General features: G+C 46.4%; 1 protein-coding gene across 1 annotated transcript in view; it reads right to left on the bottom strand.

The window, feature by feature from the left end:
- The window catches only part of ASIC2 (acid sensing ion channel subunit 2), a 1,116,666-nt gene that overhangs the window by 474,344 nt on the left and 620,694 nt on the right, over positions 1–21,628 (bottom strand). The gene's annotated exons all lie outside the window — the stretch shown is intronic.

Below are 21,628 nucleotides of genomic sequence, written 5' to 3' on the forward strand. Positions count from 1 at the left end.
ACCAAGTTCATTTAGTCCTTGGTTTGTGGTTACATTTTTCATGACCCAAAAATCTTCTGGGGACTATGAAATGATTTTAAAAAAATCCCAGGTTTTTCAGTATATACAGATTTACTCAGTATACGCAGTATATACCCAGATTTCTGTAGTTGAGAGACCAGCTAATGGCTTACATAGTTTTGTTGTTGTTGGCATGCAAAGGAGGCTAGAATGGAGAAAATCAGGGCTGGTTCCCTGATGACCATGTGAATCTCTGGAAGAAACCACAAGTGAAGCCAGAACCACTTCTGGATTCTTCAGTTATGTAAGCCAATTATTTTGTTTTGGGCCAATTTTCCTTTGAGTTGCAAAGGTAAGTGTTGGGATAGATGGTTCTCTCAACTACAGAAATGGGGAAAACCCATGACTGAAGACACCATATTGGGGTCTCATCAACCAAGTTGATTCCCTTCTTTTTCAACATTGCAGATCCTCTAAGATTCTCCAGCGCATATGGAAAATATGTGCTAGATGTTGACTTACATGCCATGACTGTTTTAAACCCTCAAATGACCCAGTGAGGGGTGTGCAGTTATTGACTCCATTGTACAGATGAAGAAACAGAGATACACAGAGGTTAAGAAATTTGCTTAAGGTCACAGAATCAGAAGCAACAGAGCCATGATTTAGTCTGAAAGACATCAGACTTCTCACATCCTCACAACTCTAAGATTCTATGACTCTACAGTTTCCAGAAGCAGAGCCAATGACTCTTCCCCTTGGGAACTATCTACCATCCAGACAATTTCATCTCCTAGAGCTTTCTCGGCTTTTCTCAATTCCATCTCCTTTGCCCAAATGGTAATTGCTGGTTGCATCCTTAAATCATCTGCCTCCTCCTCCAAGTCTGACACTCTGGTTTCTGTAACACACTTCTCCATAGCACTATATTAGAATGTAATCAACCCACTTCCACTTGCCCTTCAGCTCTTGCTTTACCAGAATAGTCCCAGATGCAAATTTGACAACCCAAGGAAGCCCTCCATGGGACTAGATTCCTTGGGAACGAGCAGAACCCATAACACTCCTCCAGGTTTAGATCCAGACTCTGAAATCTTGTTGAGTTGCTGACATGCTGGTCTTGCTTAGGTCCTGGGGGGAGTGGGGATGGGGAGTTATGGAATGTTGTCTTATTGCTCCTTTCTACTCTCTGCCAATTCCATCCTCCAGGAACAACCTCAGCCATATAAATAATCCTTCTCCCAATTCCCCAGTCAGGGAGCCTTTCGCATGCTCACATCCAGTCTTGCCACACTTTGATATTCCCCAGGGTGCTGCTTCTTGGTGCTGCCCAAACTCTGCGCTATGACCCACCACTTTATGCAATGCAGAGAAAAGGAATCCAGATAGATTCTGTGTGGCATGATCAAGGGCATTAACAGAGTCATGAAAAAGGGCACATGTTGCCAAAGGTGGGGAAACTGTCCATAGCACCACACTTCTGAGAGTTGACTAATGCCCAGGTTTTCCAAATGCTCCCCGATACTCTAGAATCTATTGCCAAGCACACCAGGAGGGTATGCTATTTATGATATATATAAATGTATAAATATATCTCACATGTATATATACATATCACACACATATATATCTCATGTGTGTGTGTATCTATCTATCTATCTATCTATATCTATATATCTCACATGCCCCAGACATCCTGTCTCTTAGCTATCCCATCCATATCAAGCAATCATTAGCTTGACTGAATACACACATACATAGGATTATACATTAGAGGGTGACTTTTACAAATCACATAAGGAAACTTTCAGATCACTGACTGAACCAGTTATACCCTAGCTCCATTCACTCATCAGGTGAAGAATGTATTGATCTGCCCATCTACCCATTCATTTAACAAAACCTTATTGAACATTGACATGTGCCACTGTGTAAGGCATTGAGGATACAGAGATGAACAATACATATTTTCTGCCCTTGGAGCTCACACTTTAGTAGAAGAGAGACAAATAAATAGAATATTTTAGTACATTTAGGTAAGCATTTTAACAGCATTAATCACTGTTATGGGAGCCCAGAAGAAGGGCCAGGATTTGGGAGTCAGAAAGGGCTTCCTAACAAAGGTGACAGCTGGGAATAATAGCTAGGAATCCCGGTGGTAGATCCTGCTAATCACTTTCTAGTATCTGCCCTCTCTTCCTTCTGGTAATAGAACTTACTGGGTTTTGGATAGGATTAATGGCTAAAGACTCATTTCCAGCTTCTCTTACATCTTAATGTAGCCATGGGACTAAATTCTAGCCAATAGGCTACGAATGGAAGAGCAGTGTATACTTTGGTTGCCACATTTAAAATGTTAACTTGCCCTCTGCTTCCTCTTTCCCACTCTCCTTGGGTTGGAATGTGGATAAGGGGGAAGTGACCCAATATCCTGGTGGATGACAGAGCCATAAAATAGAAGGAGCAGAGGCACCCATCAGCCCTGGACCTCCCACCTATCTCTCACTACAGCTACTGTATCTGGCACCCCTTTGAAAATAACAGCTTCCCCACCTTTACAAAATAACCAACCACCTACAGGCTTAGCTCTGCACAAGAAATTCAGCCCGATTAGATATTAAAATGTCCCCTCCCTCTTGGATAAGTATGATCTATAAATAGTTGGTGGTCAACATGCTTTGATATTTCTGGAGGATCTGGGGAAGAATAAAACCCTGGATTCTGCTGAGAGTATTGATCTATAGCCACAATGAACACCCCCATCATGTACAGCCAACATTCCCTACCAGTCTTTCGACTAGGTCTCTTCTCTGTTGGGTACTTGGAGGTGGAGTGTTTTAAAGGGATGGAACACAGGTGACAGGAGCCTTGCTCTGCTTCTTAGCCTGTGCTTTGGGCTGCCTCTGCTTCCCACCTACTTCCTGCCACACTCATCCCCTTGGGCCTGCCACTGCCTTTGTTCTTCATCTTGAACTTCTCCAATTCAAAGATAGAGTCCTGTTCTTATTTCCGAGATGTCCTAAGACACCTTAGTCTTGAAGTTGTATTCCACTCAGTCCTCTTGAATGAAAAACACAGATCCTGGGTCTTTCTTAATCGTGCGTGCATTTGGTTCATATTTTAAGAACCTGTCATTGGACTCAGTCTGTAGTATCACTCCCAGGTCTCCTGTTCAAATTAACCCAACTTATGGGGCTGGGTTAGTTTGACCCAGTATCTATCGACCTGCATTGGTCCTGTTCAGTGCCCTGTTGCCATTGTCCCCCAAAGGGAGTGTCTGGTATGCTTTATAGCTGGAGCTACAGGACTGTCTTCATACATCATGATCTTCATCTTAGTTCTACCTAGCCACATGACCAAGACTACCTCTCAAAGCTACTCTTCAGACTAAATACTAGCAGACAAAGAATGCCAAGGGCAAAGAAATGCTTTTACTATCTTCCAATACTTCCCATTTGCTTTCAGTCAGTGAACTAGAGGGTAGCCCGCTGCCTCTCTCAGAATATGTCTACAAGCAGTTGGGCAGGTAGGACACTGTTTACAGGAAGTTCTCTATTCCATGAAATCTGTCTATATGAGCGTCAGTGCTTATGGACCCAGAAAGGGACAACTGCAGGATTCATGGGAAATTGTCTGTGAAATGACGAGTCTGCCCAGATATCTGCTCTCCAAGCTCTGGATGACTGGGAGCCCCCAGCCCAGGTGGTTTCTCTCTTGCTCCTCTGTGTTCTCCCAGCCCTGGTGTATGTCTCTATGGTACTGTTGCACACACCGAAGTCATGACTTTGGATGTGCCCCTCTCCCCTTCAAGGTGAATCGTAAGTGTTCATGTGTCCAGAAATCAGCACAACACCTGGCACATGGGAAGGGTTTATAAGATAAACGAGTCCTCAGAAAGCACAGCTGACATACCAGTTACAGATTCTCTTGAGAGGCATCTGAACGCCAGAGCACAAAACAGCCCAGTTCTGAGATTCTGAATCCATCTGGCATTCCATTCCTGCCTGGCCTTCACACGCCACACCCCACTGTGTATCACCAAATGCCCTTTACCTGTTGTTGTTGTTTATTTCCCCAGTCCTGAGGGCCCTGGCTCTGAAGCCTGCTTTCCAGGCAGTGAGACTGGGCTTCCCTCTCTGCATCCTTTGCATTTTGACAGGTCTCTAGATTTTGGTAGTTCTTAATTCTTCTTGCTCAATGGCTTCTGGAATCTTAGGGGAGGCACTTCGCATTTCTGGCCAGATCCTATGAAGCCTCTGACTAGCCCCAGGCTCCTTTGGGATGTTGGGCAGGGATATGGATGATACAGTATTTGAACCCAAATGGGGAGCTACTTGTTACTGACATTCGGGGACGATACCCAAATAGAAAATTTCAATTGAGAGACCCTCATCCTTGATTCCAGACTCCTTAATTCTTCTACCTGTGCCTTTTCTTCCTTTATTATTATTATTTTTTCCTTTTTAAATGTTTTTATCACATTTAAATATAATGTTTTATATTAGCAGGTAAGTGCCTGGAAATGAACTCTCCTATTGAGTTCATTACCTGGACCTTCACACTGATCCCTCACACCAACCTCCCCCACGCCCCCCAAGCATTTGAATTGAGCTCAAGGTAGCATCCCTAGATCCCCCTGAATCACCTGATTCCCTGACTCAGGACTTTCCACAGTTCACAAGTGCCAGCAAGGCACTTTTTCTGCTTAGAAGAAACTCCTCCCTTTAAATGTTGTTTGCCTTCAAGTCCATTTGAATACAAAAGTACAATGGAATACCATTAAAATAATGGCTGGGGCATGAGACACCAGGACAAAAGACAGGAAATTGCCCTATTCTTTATTCAGCCTTCCACTTGGTGCTGACAGTTCCTGGATAACCTAGGGAAGCAGGCTGTTAAGAAAACAAGTGGGCCATATTTCATGCTGGCTTCAGCCTCCCCTGGCTGTTTTTATTAGGAGCACAGGGGACTGTTAGAGCAGTAATACACCAGGCCGGTTTATAGTGCTTTCTCCCAAATGCTGAATTTTCATAATTGTTCAACAGGAAAATTGTTCTTTGGGCTGAAAATGTAAATTCTTAAGTCACCTCAAGAAAGGTAGTAAGTGGGGGGGGTATCTTTGAGGGTGAGCTTTGATGACAAAAGTAAGCTTTAAGTCCCAGAGTTGGAAGGGTCAAACCCTGTACTTGAAATATGCATGATCTGGGACCCAGAGCAGGGAAGAGATGAATGTCCAGCCACACAGAAATTGGTGACAGAGGCAGGACCAGAATGTGGACTCTTGACTCTGGTCTTGAGCTGTGCCCCTTCTCTTGTGCTTGACCTAATGTAGGGATGTGTAAGAGGGTTCTACACCAGAGTATTCTTCTTGTTGTTGGATTTAAGCCTTAAAGACTGTAAGGACCAGCCAAAGAAAGTCTCCTTAGGCTGATGCCAGGAAGAATGTAGTCAGATTTATGGAAAAACTTCCTGAGAATCAAAGCATGGGGATTTTGGATGGAAGACTTCCATAGGACATGGATTCTTTGCACTAACTGGATCATACTTTTTAAAGGATGTTTAAAAATAAGGGTGAATTTGGAAAGGATTATCAAAGGATTATCTGCTGATGAAAGAGATGGAGAATAGATAACATGAGGGACATTTTCCCCCTAAAGTCCTTAAAGATGAGAAAACCATGAACCGTCTCAGGCAGGTTAAATACTCCAAATGATAGGGAAACTGGATCAGAGAGCTGAGCAGGTCTCATTCAGGATTTTCAGATTGTGGCCTTCTAGATCTATCAGACAGCTCTTCCTCGGTTTTAGGGGCAGACAGCTCAAGAGTACGGCCTTTCTTTTTGGCTAGGAATAAAGCAGCTGTGTCACTGAGAACCAGAGGAGCTCATAAGCAGCTACGGGCTCCATTCTATACCTTTCTCCCCTCTCCCCAGCCAGCATGGAGTCTGAGCTTTCAGAATCCTGTTGGACAAATCAGTGAATAAATCAGTTGATCCAAGAACAGTTGAAGATAGAGATGCTGTACTGTTTGGGAAAGCAAAGACCACCTCGTGCTCTCCATTCTATATCCCAGATGGCAAAATATATTCACAATACATTCACAACTCATTCATCCAGGAATGAAGTTTCTGAATGGATTAATTTTCCAGGTACTAAAGTCAGCTCCTTTAAGCATAAAGACATTTGGTTTTGGTTCTCTTGATTTGAAAACACCTTAACCATATTACATAGTTCTAACCTGGGGCTTACTAAACAGAAACACCATCTTTTTCTGTTTCAGGACTTAATAAGCTAGTGAAACCATTTTTCTAGGGCGCTTTATAATTATGGTGTAACTTTACCAAATGATCTCATTTAATCCTCACAACTTTATAAATTAAATTATGTACATGTACATTTGTGTATTTATGTACATATATATGTTCTCCTCATTTACATAGAAAAACACGATGAAACAAAATAAAAAGTCATTTTTTTCAAGGTTACACACCCGGTGAGAGGCAAAGTCTGGTCTCAAACCCTTATCTTGCAAATCCACTGCTTGTGCTGAGAGATTAAGTGGTCTTGACTCCCTCTCAGGGCCAATGGCAGGATCAGGAATCTGTTAGAAATGTGGGCACTGCAGACTGAAGAAAATAGCATGCTGGGCCTAAGCAACAAGTTGGTAAATAAGGGAAGGAGGTCAAGGTAGTGAGAGGAAAGAGCCTGGTTGGAGGCCTGGACCCCAGAGAAGGGAGGCTGCCAACCATCAATGTCAGTGCCCAAATGGGTGTGAAAAGTTGGCTGGATGCCTTCTGGCACTGCTAACCCAGGAGGGCCTGAGGAGTAAGCAGGACCTGGCAGAAGGAGGCTCTTGGCGGGGATGATGCTGAGACAGGTGCTTATGGTTGGCCTGAGTGGCTTGGAGCCAGACCCCAGCCGGAAACTGGGTCCAGCCCCAGGGGTTGCAGATTGGGGTAAACAAGACACAGTGTATGCACCTAGGCCGGGCAAGGTGGGGTTCAGGGCAGGGAGCCAGGCCATGCAAAAGTACAGAGACCACCAGGAACCGGGGCAGAGGGGAGGGCCAGCCTGCCCTTTGCAGCTGGGTGAAAGCCCTGCAGATTCCCCAGCATACCCAGCTTCTGGACACAGAGCCTCATGGCATTCTTCCCAGCCCCATGCTCTGAGCTTCCAGGGATCTCCAGAGCTGCAGGAGGTACAAGTGAGAGCCGCAGGAGGTACAAGTGAGAACGGCAGCAGAAACCACGCCACTGGTCATTTCTGAGGGGCCCCTCTTGGACAGCAGGAGACACCATGTGTGTTGTCTGGAGTTGGGGTGGTGAAGAGTCACAGTTGTGGTGGACTCTAGATTCTCACTTGTTAGCTGTGGCCTTGAACTAAATGCATGATCTCACTGAGCAATGCAGTGATAATAATAGCACCCATCCTTCCTTCCAGGGTTAGTTGAAGCATCTGACCTGCTACCGTAAATAAAAGTATACAAAAGTATTTTCTTTGAAGTAGGGAAATATGGTCAGCTTCCTGTTGTCGACCTAACTTTGAGGATGGACAGTGGAGAATTAGAATTTTTCAGTATTTTCAATGCAGCATCTGAGGTATTATATATCTGCAATGTGCCAGGCACTGAGCTAAGTGTCACAGGAAAACAAGGATGACGAAAATCTTGGACTTTGGGGGCCAGCACAAGGAACTAACATCTAGTCAAACAGCAAATGCGCAACCAGTAGTAATACACAATGGAAAGCAAATGCAGTAAGAGCTGAAAGGGGGTATATGAATGGAGTGGCCACAGAAACTCAGAGCCAGGAATGATTCATTTTAGCTGGGGAGGGGAGTGTCAGGAAGGAGCTCATGGAGCACCTGGTGTCAGAACAAGACCATGCAAGAGAGCTATAATTGAGGGTAATAGCAGAATCCAGCAGGGAAATCATCAACCATGGGTCTCGGTCCTACATCAACTTTTAAGGTTCTAAACTGATGCTTCAAAACCAAGATTATACTCTTGAAGCACCCAGGGATCTTTAAGATAATTTGCAAATGACCAGATCCCTCTCAGACTACCTGTTTCAGGAGCCCTGGGGGTGGGGCCAAGGGTATTGGCATATTGAAGAAACCCCCTATACAAGGTGATTCTGATGAGTATCTTTAGTTAAGAGCCAGTGTCCTAAACCAGTGCCAAGCTTTAGCAGACTTAACCATCTCCTGGAGATCTTGTTAAAAACACAAATTCATTGCCCTTTCTTCAAAGATTCTGATTCAGTGGGTAGAGATGAGACCGGACATTCTGCATTTCTAACGGACTCAGGTGATGCTGATGCTATGTGTCTGCGGACCACACGTTGAGTAGCAGGGCTCTAAACCATCGGTTGGTCCCTCGCTTCTTGCAGCATTAAGAGGTCCCCTTCATTTGAAAGCAAATTCGTGTTTCTCCATCCTGGACCTTTAAGAAGTTACACATTCCCAATCACCTTGAAACCAGCTGTGGCAGACAGGTAATAAAAGGACAGACACCCCAGAAGGATTCCCAGCACTAGCCATGACCTCTGTACCTGCTCTCTCCCCTGACTCTAGTTTCCCTCTGGCCCCAGCTTCTCAGTTTTGTTCCTGCTTCTACACCTGCTCTGTATAACTCTCCTGGATCCTATGCATCCTGCCCCTGCCCAGCAATTTCAGAAATATGTGCTAGATCTTTTTCTCTTCCGCCTTGGAGTCCAACCCCTGGCCAGCCCACCTGATGCTCAGCAAGGAGATGGTTTGGTCCCACCAGACTGGTTGGCTCGGAGAACATCTGAGGATGGAGCGTGTTCTGCACTTCTCTCTGACACTAGCTCTGGGAAGATTGGTATGATGACTTTGGGTCACATTTGTCCTTTCCATGTTTTTGATCAGCTTCATTTTTGAAAAATATAGCTCACGGGAGCAATTTGTGGTCATTAGAGTGAGAGAACTCTTCCAAGCTTCCTTTCTGTGTTAGGAGAAATTACCTGGACGGGATCATTGAGCTAGCTGACCGACCCTGGGATTTGGTCATTTGAATGAATTAGCTGTTGACAGATGACACCTGCCTTTTAGAAACTTGGCAAAACAGGCCTTAAATAAAATCTTTTTTTTTTTTAAGATTTTATTTATTTATTTGACAGAGAGCAAGTACAAGCAAAGGGAGTGGCAGGCAGAGGGGGAGGGAGAAGCAGGCTTCCCGTGGAGCAGGGAGCCTGATGCGGACCCTGGGATCATGACCTGAGCCAAAGGCAGACTCTTAATGACTGTGCCACTCAGGCTCCCCAATAAATAAAATCTTAAAAAAAAAATAGTCTTTTGTGCTGGGAACAGTACTAGATGAGATGTGGAAATGAAGAAGTAGATTAGATTTGATCACCTGTACTCGAATCACGTGGTAGAGGAGACACACACCACAAATAGTCACCCCTACAATACTACATGTTGTTAGAGAGGCACCGCGTGTGGTGAAGATACAGAAGGGGGTGTTCATTTTTGGCTAAAGGAAACCAAGAAACTTTATGGAAAGAGATACTGCCTTTTCTTTATGGAAAAGTCAGGAATGGTCTGGCTTTGAGAGGATAACTATGTCTGAATATAACAAGAAATACATGGTCCTTAGGTGGATGCAGATGTTAGCTCATCTCTTAGATAACCACAATAAGCATCCTGCTAATACTAATTATAGTAACAACAAATGTCTTTCGAATATTTTCTATGTGCCAAATACTTTGTTAAGTAATTTATATGCGTCACCTATTTAATGAAATCCTCCCAACAGCCTATGAACCGATGGTATGTCTCTATTTTACAGATGAGTATACTCTGGTTTGGAGAGATGAGGTAAATTGCTCAAGGCCTTACAGTGCTGGAATGGGAGCCCAGGAATTGAAACTAGCGACTGTTAGCTGGTATTACTTGTTGAACACCCTGTGCATAAGTCATGTTTTTCATCTTTAAAACAATCCTATAAAGTAGGTGTCACAACACCATTTTACCAAGGAACGTGCCGAGAGGTGAGTTTTGCACATTTATACAGTTGTTAAACAGAAGGACTCCAGTTATAAACCAGGTCTGTCTGAACTTCCAAGCCCATCTTCTTTTGACTTTGCCAGATTCTTGTTCCTTCATTGGATCCTTCAATGTCTTAACCCAGAGGGGTGGCAAGAAACCTGGGTGTTCCAGACAGCCTGTCTGCGGAGAGCTGTGCACTTTTGTAATGGAATGATTGCTCCACATCTGCTTAGGGCCGGAGGTGCAAATGGCACAAATGATTGCCCAGAGAAGGAAAGAAACAAGGAAACATGCATTCACAGGGGCCAACCAGGAGAATGACAGGTTGTGTTGGTGAGGTGGGCTGCAGGTAGCCCGGGGCTGTGGGGTGACTTTGGTCTAGTTACTTTACCTTTCTGAGTCCCAGTTTTCTCAACTGTAGAATGGGAATGCTAATACCTCTCTTGTAGGATTCTGGAGAAGAATAAATGAGCCAGTCTGGAGCACAGAATCTGGCCCATGGGCAGGCAAAATGATCAGTAAAAACCTCCTTGTTGCCCTGTTTACCTCGGCTCCTCCTGGCTCTGATCAGGCTACGGAGAAAAAGAGGTTCATTTCTTTAAGCAGGAAGGATCTGGTTCCAATAGGGAGGCCCCGGGGCACAGACCGGCATGGGGGACTCTGGCATAATATCCGTCTATTTGGTTCTTTATTCAGGCCAGAACGCTGGTTTCAAGAGCCTTCATCCAAGCACTAAATCCACCTAATTGCTTTGAAAAGCACAGGGTAGATAAATATCCCATCAGCCCACCGCTGTAATAACACCAGTGACATTTCTGCCTGAGATGAAGGATGCAGGATGAACGGTGATCAGACCCCAGGTACCCTGCCATGATTGACAGCCCAGACAAGGCACCCCCTGTGCCAAGAAATGCCAGCCTCTGGGGTGGGGGGGGTGCTGGGGGCTGCAGCAGGCGGGGATGAATGCCACATGGGGCTTCTGGAAGTAGATCAGTTTTGCCCAGGACATGAAATGGAAAGAACGCTGTCTGGGCAAGTTACATAACCTCTCTGAACCTCTGGTTCACGTCTGTCAGGGGAGCACCATGTTGCTTTGGGCACGAAATAAATGAGAGGAATAAATGAAGAACCCGGCATTGTTCCTGCAGAGCTGTCAGAGCTCCAGAACTATTAGGTCCCTACTCCTTTCATATTTTTCCTTTCTCCTGGAATCGCCTCTTTCTTTGCTCCCAAGAGCCCAAGACCTGTGCATGCCACATTCACAAACCCAGGAGTGCACTCCATCCATCCACTCCTTCATTCATACTATTTTCCCATTCATTGTCAGTTATGTTTCAGTCACCCAAAATGTGCCAGATCCTAACCTGGGATCCGCATACAAGAAATAATCAGACCTCTCGCCTGCCCTTGATTTGTTCAGAGGTTAATGGAGGACAGCTGCATTGTAACAGATAAGGTCCCAACAAGGAAAAGATGGCACACTCAGACAATCCAAGGAGAGTTTATTCACAAGAGGATTAAATATAAAGACATGGGTGGAGTCCCCAGTAGCAAGGCTGTCACCACTCCCAGGGCCAAGCGGAAGGAAAGGAACCAATCTCAGAACCCAGCAGGAGAGAGTGGCAGGCCACCTTGCGAGGAGCAGTGGCCTTCTGTCCAGGGACACCAGCAGCCCAAGGTAACCTCCCAGGAAGGGAACCCCACGGCTCCTCCCTCCCTCAGAACTTCTCTAATGCTCCCCATTAGCTGACATGATCAGAAACCCAAGGGCAATGAACTCATTGATTTGGTCCACAGCCCTGCCTTTCTCACCTCCACCTGGACCCCTGAGATAGTCTTTCCCCTTTCTCTTTGCCTGGCTAACTCTTTGCTGACCTTAAGAAATCATGACCTACTTAAACATTTGGAAAGGTATAGAGAATAAAAATCAGACACCCAGGTACCCGCTGCCTGTACTTAATAAATGTGAAAATTTTGCCACGTTTGCTTCAGATCTTTTTTCAGCAAGAAAACATTGTAGATACAATGGGAGCATCTATTGTACTTCTTCCCTTACTGTAACACCATTTTGAAGTGATGAGTATCCTATCCATCGATGCTTTTACGTGATTGTTAGATAGCTCTGCTTAAAAAAATGTATGTAATTACTATTGTATTATAGACATCTTTTATAATTTGCGTTCTTCACTCAACATTATGTGGGTGTTTTGTTGTGGCTTTGTTGATTGGACATTGTCTTAAGAGAGTTTATTGGCGGGTGGCTTCCCTCAAATGATGAGGGTCAAGCAATGATGGCTGGCTTAAAAAGAGTGGCTTTAACAGAGACTTCATAAGCATTAAAAATTACAGTGACTTCCAAGTCTCCTTGCAACTCCTCACCTTCCCACTGTAACAGCGCGGCTGTTCGCATCTGCAATGATGTTGGGAGGGAGAGCAACCTTGTTAGAAAGAAGGGAGAAAGGTGGTTGTTGCTGCTGGCTGCAACTCCCCTGGCAGGGCTCCTCCCACTTTTCCATGTGGCCATCTGGCCATCCATTTTCAGCAACTGCCCATAAACACTACCTGTTCTCTTGCAGTTTGATCTCTTTCCCATGTCTAGCATCATTATGACACTTAACAAACTGTCCAGACCTCTGTGGACACTACCTCCCAGTGAGAGGTAGAAAGCTGGGAAGCAGCTATTTGGTAGCTCTGTTCACACAACAAGGAAAAACATGGATCCATGGTCCAACATCGCCCAGTCCTGGAGCTTTGATTGTATGTGGCTCAGGAAACTGTGCTGGTGCCACAGAGACCATTCCAACAAGGACCTACCCAGAGGGACCTATGGAATATCAGGGCAGGAAGACTTCTTCTGTTAGCAATCCCAGGGACCTTAAGAATACTTCAGCACCACCACCACCATCACCACATTTATAATCAACATTATGCTTTCGAGCTACCTCTAGGATGACATATATAGATCTACTTCATTTGTTTTAGTTGCTAAAATCCGATTCCATCGAATGAACATATCACAACTTATTTCTCCATTCTCCTGCAGAGGGACATTTCAACTTTTCAATCTTTTGCTATTATCAACAATGCTGCAATACAAAGAAAACCTTGAACTCATGTTAAAAAATGTTCTGCAGGATATGTATATATTCAGAAGTATAATCGCTGGATCACATGGTATGTGTTCTCTTTTTATCAATCCAAAATATTGCCAAATTTCTCCCCCAAATGGATGTGTCCATTCACATTCATACTGGTAACATCTGAGAGTTCTTATTAGAACTTCATTTTTCAAAATTTCTAAATTCAAATTTCAGGGCAGTACAAATATATTGGGAGGCCCCATAGTGCGGTAGAAACAGTCCTGAATTATGGGTCAATATGAAGAGATTCTGGTTCTTGCTCTGCCCCTGTCTTGCTGTAGCACTGGTAGAAACATGCTCCCATATCTAGGCCCCATTGTCCTCATTTATAAATTGAGGGCAAGACTAAATGTCTCTTTAGTTCCTTCCCGCTTTAACCTTTTGCAATCTGTGCTTTAAATAATGGATGACTTAAGAGTAAAGGGAGCCTTCACTCATTCGCATTGACTTGTTTCATCAGATCCTCACCATGCCCTACTGTATCCTAGACACTGGGTACCCATAGAGACATGACCATATCCTTGTCCTCAAGCACCTCACACTTGAACGGAGGAGACAGACAAGCAAATGGAGACGCTCTGGCCATGGCATCCCAGGATGGTCAAAAGGGCTTCATGTTGGAAGTTATGCTTTGTGTTAGGGATGAGTTGGCATCAGCCAGGAAAAGTCCAAGGAAGGCCATTCCAGACAGAAAAAAGCATGGAAGCTAGAGGTGGCTTGGGATATTTGAAGATGTTAAGTAAATCAGATTGACTGTTCCATTGGGGTGTGGCTGCCATCTTCCTATTCCATTTTTAAATTCATTCCACACTATTTACTGGTTGCCATGTTATGCTAGCCACTCTGCTAGGAGCTGGGGATATAAGATGAACAAAAATGTCATAGCCTGCCCAGGTGGAGTTTTCTGTCTATTTGGGGGACACAGACATTAAGTACACAGAGAATTAAGTATTGAGGAAACGAACAGGGTGCTATGAGCGATAATAACATGTTGGACTGAGTTAAAGTGGGTGGGGCTAGGTCTTCCCCAAGGAAGTGAAAATTCCAATTGGGACCTGAAAGCTAGGAAGTAACCACACATGAAGAGAGCTGGTGGAGCCTGTGGAGGGGGAATATCTGGAAGCTTGAAGGAGAAAGGGCTTCATACACATGGAACTGAAAAAAGTCCTTGATGGGGTGAAGCACAGCAATAGATGAGCAAGAAAGCAAGAGATGAGACTGGGGAAGGAGGCTGGACGCAGGGCATGCCTTCTAAGACTAGTAAGGAGCTGGGCTTCTCCTAAGGGCAATAGGAAGGAGTGACCACTGTCTCCTTCCTTCCTACCGTCCTTCCTTCCTTCCTTCCTCCCTCCCTCCTTCCTTCCTTCTTTCCTTCCTTCCTTCCTTCCTTCCTTCCTTCCTTCCTTCCTTCCTTCCTTCCTTCCTTCCTATACATGTCTTCTGGTCATGCTGCAGGGAGAGCATCTGATTCAGCCTGGCTCTCCATCCCAAACCCAACCATCCTCATGAACAACTGTAGGAGCCCTCAACCCCAAAGACGTCCCTCCATGCCCCCTTTCAGCAACCCCTCACCCATCCCCAAGGCCACTCTTGGACCTGGCCATCACCAGGACAGTTTCCACCTATAGAATCTCATACCCACACCTCCTTCTCTCCCATTTCGGCCTCCTTCCTTCCCCTCCTGGTCCCTCACTTGGCTCTCCTTCCAAGGTTGCTCTTCGACCTCTTCAAGACACCCAGTCCTTGACTTCTCAACCATCCTCCATCAACCACTTTTTCATTCCTCCTCTCTTAGCCTGGTCTTCACTAGTCCACCCCATCAACCATCAACCTTTCCTTGCCATGTCTTCACCTCCTGTGCCTGTTCTGCAAAATTCCAGTTGTGCATAAATCAAACTCTTTTCCTGTCCTCTTATGCCTGGGCTGTTGAAGGCAACTGCTGCAGGTATGTCCCTTCATGAATTCATGTGTTCTCATGCCTATGAGGCCTGGGGTGCTGCCTGTTCTGAGCCCCCTGACTGTCCCTTTCTCCCACATTTGCTCACTCTTCATAGTGGTTATTTCAAATTTTCATTCCTCCCCCAAACTTCGTCTTCCTGTCCTCTCAACAGAGGACCTTGCTTCCTACTTTGAAGCAAAAATAGAAGCCATCAGACAAGAATTCCCTCAACTGCTCGGCAGAACACCTACCAATTAACCTGTATTTGTGCTCTTTTCCACCTTTTCCTTTGTCAGTGGCTGATCCTAAACCTGTGCTCTAAATCCCAAAGTTTTCTCCCTTCATGAAGAGGCTGCTCCATTGATTATCCATTCATAAGAAGGAAGAGTCCATAAATCTTTGTCCTTGCTGTGTCCCCTGTGCCTGAAACACTACCGGGCACATAACTGGTGCCTGAGAAATATTTGTTGAATGATTTCTCTCTTCTCTGCCTTCAACCTCTGTCTCTCTATTGATTCATTGCACCAGCATTTAAACCTGCTTAAGGTTTATTTTCCATTAAAAAACAAAAACAAAAACAAACCCAAACCACAACAAAGGACTCTTGACCTTGTGCACTTCTTTCCCTGGCTACAGCTCTGGCTCTTGTCTCCCTCACTGAGCACACACTTGACCAATGTGCCTGAGCCCCTGTCCCGCTCCACCTCCTTCCATTCCCCCCTCCATTCCCACTACCTGGATTCACCCTCCCAAGGAAATAGCTGCCCTCTGATCACCTCATTTGCATGCTTCTCATGTCTCAGAGTACCTGATCTCTGGCAGTGGTTGGTTTTGCTGCCCTCTCCTTTCTTTGGAAACACTCTGTCTCCCCATATCCGTGACCATGCTCAGGTCTGCCCTGCCTGGCCTTTCCTGCCTCAGAACCAATCCATGCTCCAGCCAGCCAGTTCTCTCTAATGCAGATCAGGTCCTGGCACTCCGCTTGAACCTTTGTTATTGCTCTGCTGTCCTCTGGATGACGTCCACGTTCCTTCCAGGTGGTTGTCAGACTCAGCCTGCTCTACCTCTCCACGTTCCTTCTGGAGCCTCACCTGTGGCATGCAGGTGCCAGTCTGTTAGAGGCCTCCGGCCCTTTGCCCACTCTGGCCCTCCTGGTTATCTGACCCTCTATCATTTTCCCCAGCAGCTTGCTTGGTTTGGGGATCACAGCCTTAACTCAACCCTCAGTGTTTTGGACCTTCTGCTGCCCAGGCCTGGCCTTAAACTTGGCCCCAGGTTTACATTCACAATCTTGTTCTGGCTCTTCATAATAGCCTTCATTTTTGAAGTGTCCTTTACAGTTTGCAACGTACAGACACATCCATATTCTCATTTGATGCTCTCAATAGCCCAGAGAGGTGGGAATGTCCACTGTTACATCCATTCCACAGACAAGGAGTCAGGGGCCAGAGAGTCACAGTGACCTTGGGTCTAGAACTTGTACCCACGTTTCATGATGCCTCATCCTGGCTGTGTGCTTGTTCTCTATCTTGTTTCCACACTCCCTCCTTACATCCAGTCCTGACCTTACAGGGCAGCAACCCAGTCTCCAGGCCCAGCCAAGGGCACTGATCTCCCACCCCAGTACGGCTTCACCTGTTCCAGAGCCCCAGCCAGGATGGGCCTGGCCATGGGAACCGAGAGTGAGCAGATGGTTGGGAACACCACAGAACCTCTTGTTCCTGAGGCTGAAATGTTTTCCTTTCCTTAACTCCATTTCCCCAGTGAGCAGTGCATCATCTGCCTACATGACAAAAAATAAGTGACCAGGAAGTACTGAGATGAATGGGGTGGGAGCCTGTGGGGAGCCTGCACAGAGGTGGGAGTGGGCAAGAAGGTTTTAGGCTGAAGGAAGGCCTGTCAGAGAAGAAAAACCACTGCCGAGTGGGGCCTCCTGTGTTCCTGTGCCACACAGATCCTCATGGCTTCCAGCAGCCTAGAGGCTGAGCTGATTCCTTCTGTCCCTGATTACTAAAACCCGTGTCACCGGCCATCGCGTCGGCAGCATGGTGGTGTGGTGTGGCCCGCCATCTGCTGTGAACTGGTTTTCAGCTGCCCCTTTGACTGCAGTTTTGCCGGAGTCTTGTCACTATGGGTCCCCTGATACAGCCACACATCTGGGCGGTTTCCAAAGGGGCTGGAGAGCCATTGACCTGAAGATGGTCTGCAAGTGCACAAGATCAGACAAAGTCACAGAGTATTGAAGGGTTTACATGGGAGGGAGCGGGCAGGGCTGCCTCTTCTGACCCAGTGGAGTTCTCTGCCAGCAAGGCAGATGAAGCTTCTCCCAGTGTGGGCTCTTCTCAGCTGGGCAAGCTCATCCAAGTCACTAAACCTCTCTGGGCCTTTGTTGTATCATCTGCATGAAGACTGAGATGTCCACATCCTAATCCCCAGAACCTGTGAGTACTGCTTTATAGGACAGAAGAAGCTTTGCAAGAATGACGAATTTAAGTATTCTGAGAGTATCCTGGATTATCCAGGTAGTCCAGTGTAATCATAAAGGCTTCTTATAAAAGGGAGGCAGGGGACAGAGAGGAAAAGGTGGTGTGACAACAAAAATAGATATCGGAGTAATGTGATCTCGTTAGGAGGAGGAAGAGGCCACAAGCCAAAGAACACAGGTGGCCACTAGAAGCTGGAAAAGGCAAGGAGTCAGATTGTCCTCTCAGAGCTTCCAGAAAGGACCAGCTCTGCCAGCATCTTGACATTGGCCCAGCAGATCTGAGGTCTGACTTCTGACCTCCAGAACTGGAAGAGAATGAATTAGTGTTGCTTAAGCCACTATTTCTGGTAATGTGTTACAGCAGCAACACGGAACCGATACAACAGGACTAATCATTCGTCGGCAAAAAGAGCAAGATTATCAAGGCACGCAGGGAGGCCACCCTCTGAGGGACGCTCCACAAGAGACATTGCTTTGGGCCAAGGTGGTGACATCCCCCTGAAATGCACTCCCCTTAACAGCAGTGCGGGTCATAGAAATATCACACAAACCATAGAGGTAATTAAAAATTTTCTAGTCGCCTCACTAAAGTGACTAGAAGCAGGTGACATTTATTTTAATAATATATTATTTTCAACCCAATATATGCGAATATTATTTTTTCAACCCTAATCAATATAAAACATTTTACTGAGACATTTTACTTTTTTTTTTTTTTTTTTTGGTACTACATCTTTGGAATTGAGTGTGTATGTTACATTTATAGCATACCTCAGTGTGGACCAGCCACGCGGGGCTCTGATTTGAGCTTGGGTCCAATCTGTGCAGTTCTAAAAGGATAAGAATGTCAACTCCTAAGAGCAGATCAGTTCATCAGACTCTTTCTAACTGACCCTGGGTGGACAATGGGCGTTGGGAAGGTGCTCGCCATGACAGACCTTCATAGCATGTACTGGAGACACGATTACGAATAGTCACCTATGGTCAAGCCAGCAGCTGGGGAAAAGCAGGGTTAGAATCCAAGGATGCTGCCTTCCTGGCCAGGACAGGAAGGGGAGAGTGAGGCTGGGCAGAATAGTTAAGCTCCAACTGGGTACACTGTTCTGTAACTTGTTTTTATCCACTTATTGATGTATACAGTTAGTATGCCCTGCACCCTCCAATATTCCTTAAGTACCTAAACTTAAATGATCTTATAATGACTGGATATTTACACAATGCTTTATTTAGGTCATTTCCTCTTTCTTTAGAGCCAGCAAGGTATGTGAGCCCCCACCAGTCCCCAAACCTCGGCGCAGCAGGGTCCAGTCGGCTCTGTACGCTCCTCCTTGTTGCTACTCTCAAGGGTCCTCACTGTGTCAAGGAGTTTGCTTCAAGTGTCCTCTGGGTGACAGACTAGGAACAACAGAATTCAGGAACTTGGGGGATATTTTGGAGCTTAAATATTCAGCATGAAATGCATGCCCCAGAGTGGGCGCCCTGTCCTAAGGGAACCTACTAGCGCGCGGTTGCTGATGAATGGCGGAGGTGAGCTGATTGGAGCCTTCCGAGGTCATGCTCCAGAGCTGGCTCAGCCCGGTCTGCTCTGCTGCGTCCAGGCCTGCCTCCCCTCCCCCTCTCTGCTGCTGCCCTGCCCCTGACTCTGAGCAGTGCCCGCGACTCCTGCTTTATCTGCCAGCTCCGAGCTCCTCTTCCCTTCCCCTTCCAAGCGTGCTGCTGCTCCGCCGACTCAGGCTGTCCCCCTAGCCATCGGCCCCCAGAACCTCTCTCATCCTCTCTCCCCCTCACCCCAATCCAGGAAGCCCTGGGCACAACACAGGCGATGGCTGACAGCTGACTTGTGCTTAGGGGCGCTCGCTCGCATTCCGATGGCTTTGCCTGTACTGACTCGATGTCGTGGGGACTCGTAGCATCCCTACTACAGATGTCGCTGAGTTACAGAGATGTCAAGCCACTTTTGAGAGTTCACCCAGCTGTTGTGGGAGAGTCAGCTTTGAAGCAGGGCCGCCCGACTTCAGCCAGACTCACTCGCGGCCTCAACTGACTTTCGTGCACATTCTTGGAACCTGGTCCGGTGCCTGACATATGGTTTGACGTCCACAGAAGATGGTGGAGGGAAAGAATGGAAGAGTTCTTTTATGACTTTGCTCCAAGGGTCAAGAGGCTTCATGGATCTCCGTTGGGAATTAATCTGAAGGGGCAGGATGAGGGTGGGGATACCTGTCCCCCTAAGGTGATGGCCAAACAATGTCTTGATAGGCCACGGGGCCCAAGGAGAGGACAAACAGCCTGATGGGCTCCCTGGTCGACCTGTGTGCCTCTTGGATGCTAATGCCTCAGCGTCCTGAGCGGTGGCCCAGAAGTGGGGGAGCTGTCGCCATTCCTCCCGCTCTCCACCTGCCGGGTCTCCACCCAGACAGCTGTTGGCACACTGCTCGGGAGCCGGGAGGGGTACGCACTGAAGGAAGAGGGCTAAAGCCCAGCTGAATTTTGTTTTCTCTCCCTGGCTGGCTGTCAGGAAGGAGGTGGGGTAGCCCCAGTCATGGCCTGGCTCTAGGCAGGGGTGCGGTGGGAGAGAGAGAAGCAGGTGCCGAAAGACTGGCTTTTGAAACCATCCCTCACTAGTAAAAGGGGTTCTTTTCATTTCCTATGAGAGTTTTACACAAAGCATCTGATGTGATTGTGCGAGGCTTTCTTTCTTGTAAAGAGGAATTCATTTTTGCCTGTGGCCAGGAGGAAAGTTTAAAAAATGAAATAGCAGGACCTGCGGTGGTTTTCTTCTGCTGATGAGGCTTCAGAGCCTTCCGCCGGGCAAGCCAAGTCCTCCAGCAGGTACCTCTCCCTCATCACCTCCTGTTCCACCCTGCAAGGCCAGAGCTGGGAGAGGGCCCCCCCCCCTTGATACTAATAAGGACAAGGCCCAGAGAGGTCAAGAAATCTGCTCAAGATCATACAGCTAAGAGCATGGACAACTAAGCACAGCATCCGAGGGACTAAGTTCCAATCCTAGCTTGTCTCTTTACAAGCCATGTGACCTGGTGCAAGTGACAACCTCTTCATGCTGTAGCCTCCTCGTTTGCAAAATGAGGACAGTAACAGCCTCTTCTCCCATAAGGTTGTTGTGAGCAGTAAATGAGAACGTGTACATTAAGTGCTTGCTACCATGCTGGGCACCCAGACGTTTCTCTGTGGAGCTTAGCTGTCAGTTAGAAGGTTAGGTATCAATTTACAGAGTAGGAGGCAGGGCCAATATTGGAAACGGGGGGCAACTTGGTTGCTAATCGCCCACCCCGTTGGTCTCTCGAGAGGCCATCGTGCCTCCCTAAGACACCTCCATTCCAGAGAGATTGGTACGTTGTTACCTCCACACCTATCCACGGGCCATCACCACCTAGTCTTGGGAAACCTGTTTCTTTTCTTTTCATCAGCACACACACAAACACTTTGCAGAGTACAATGTGCATAACCTTCATTACTGGCCTTATCATCAGGGCCACATCTGTCAGATTTGGTAAACACTTTTTTTTTTTGAAGGCTAGATAAGTATTTAATTTAATGCATTTTCTTTTCAAGCCCTAACATGTGTTTATTTTTATACTTGTGTTCTTTTGCTACATTTGGTGAATGTGTTTGATTTTTATTTTTAATTGTGGTAAAATATACATAACACAAAACTTATCATCTCGACCATTTAAAAATGTACAATAAAAGATTCTCCTGTAAAGAATTCTTCCACAATCCCCCCACATCCCTAAAACTCACACCCAAGCCCACCCAAAGCCTTTAGGTCGGGCCAGCCCTATCCCCCCACAGTCAGTCCCTTGTGAAAATATTTGGGTACCCCAGCCCACTTCAGAGTGAAGAATGGGGTGTCTTTCAGTCCCTAGATGAGGTGACCTTGGCACACCTGGCCTCTCATGGGTTCTTTCTTGGATCTGACACTGAGCCCCTTGTGAGGCTTCTCACTTCCGGTTGGTCTGGGGACTCCTCCCTCTGGTCTGACCTAGATGCATGGGTCACAACCTCAATCCCTGCCTAATGAGATGATGCC

Source organism: Zalophus californianus, chromosome 16, assembly GCF_009762305.2.
Source record: "Zalophus californianus isolate mZalCal1 chromosome 16, mZalCal1.pri.v2, whole genome shotgun sequence".
Lineage (NCBI taxonomy): Eukaryota > Metazoa > Chordata > Mammalia > Carnivora > Otariidae > Zalophus > Zalophus californianus.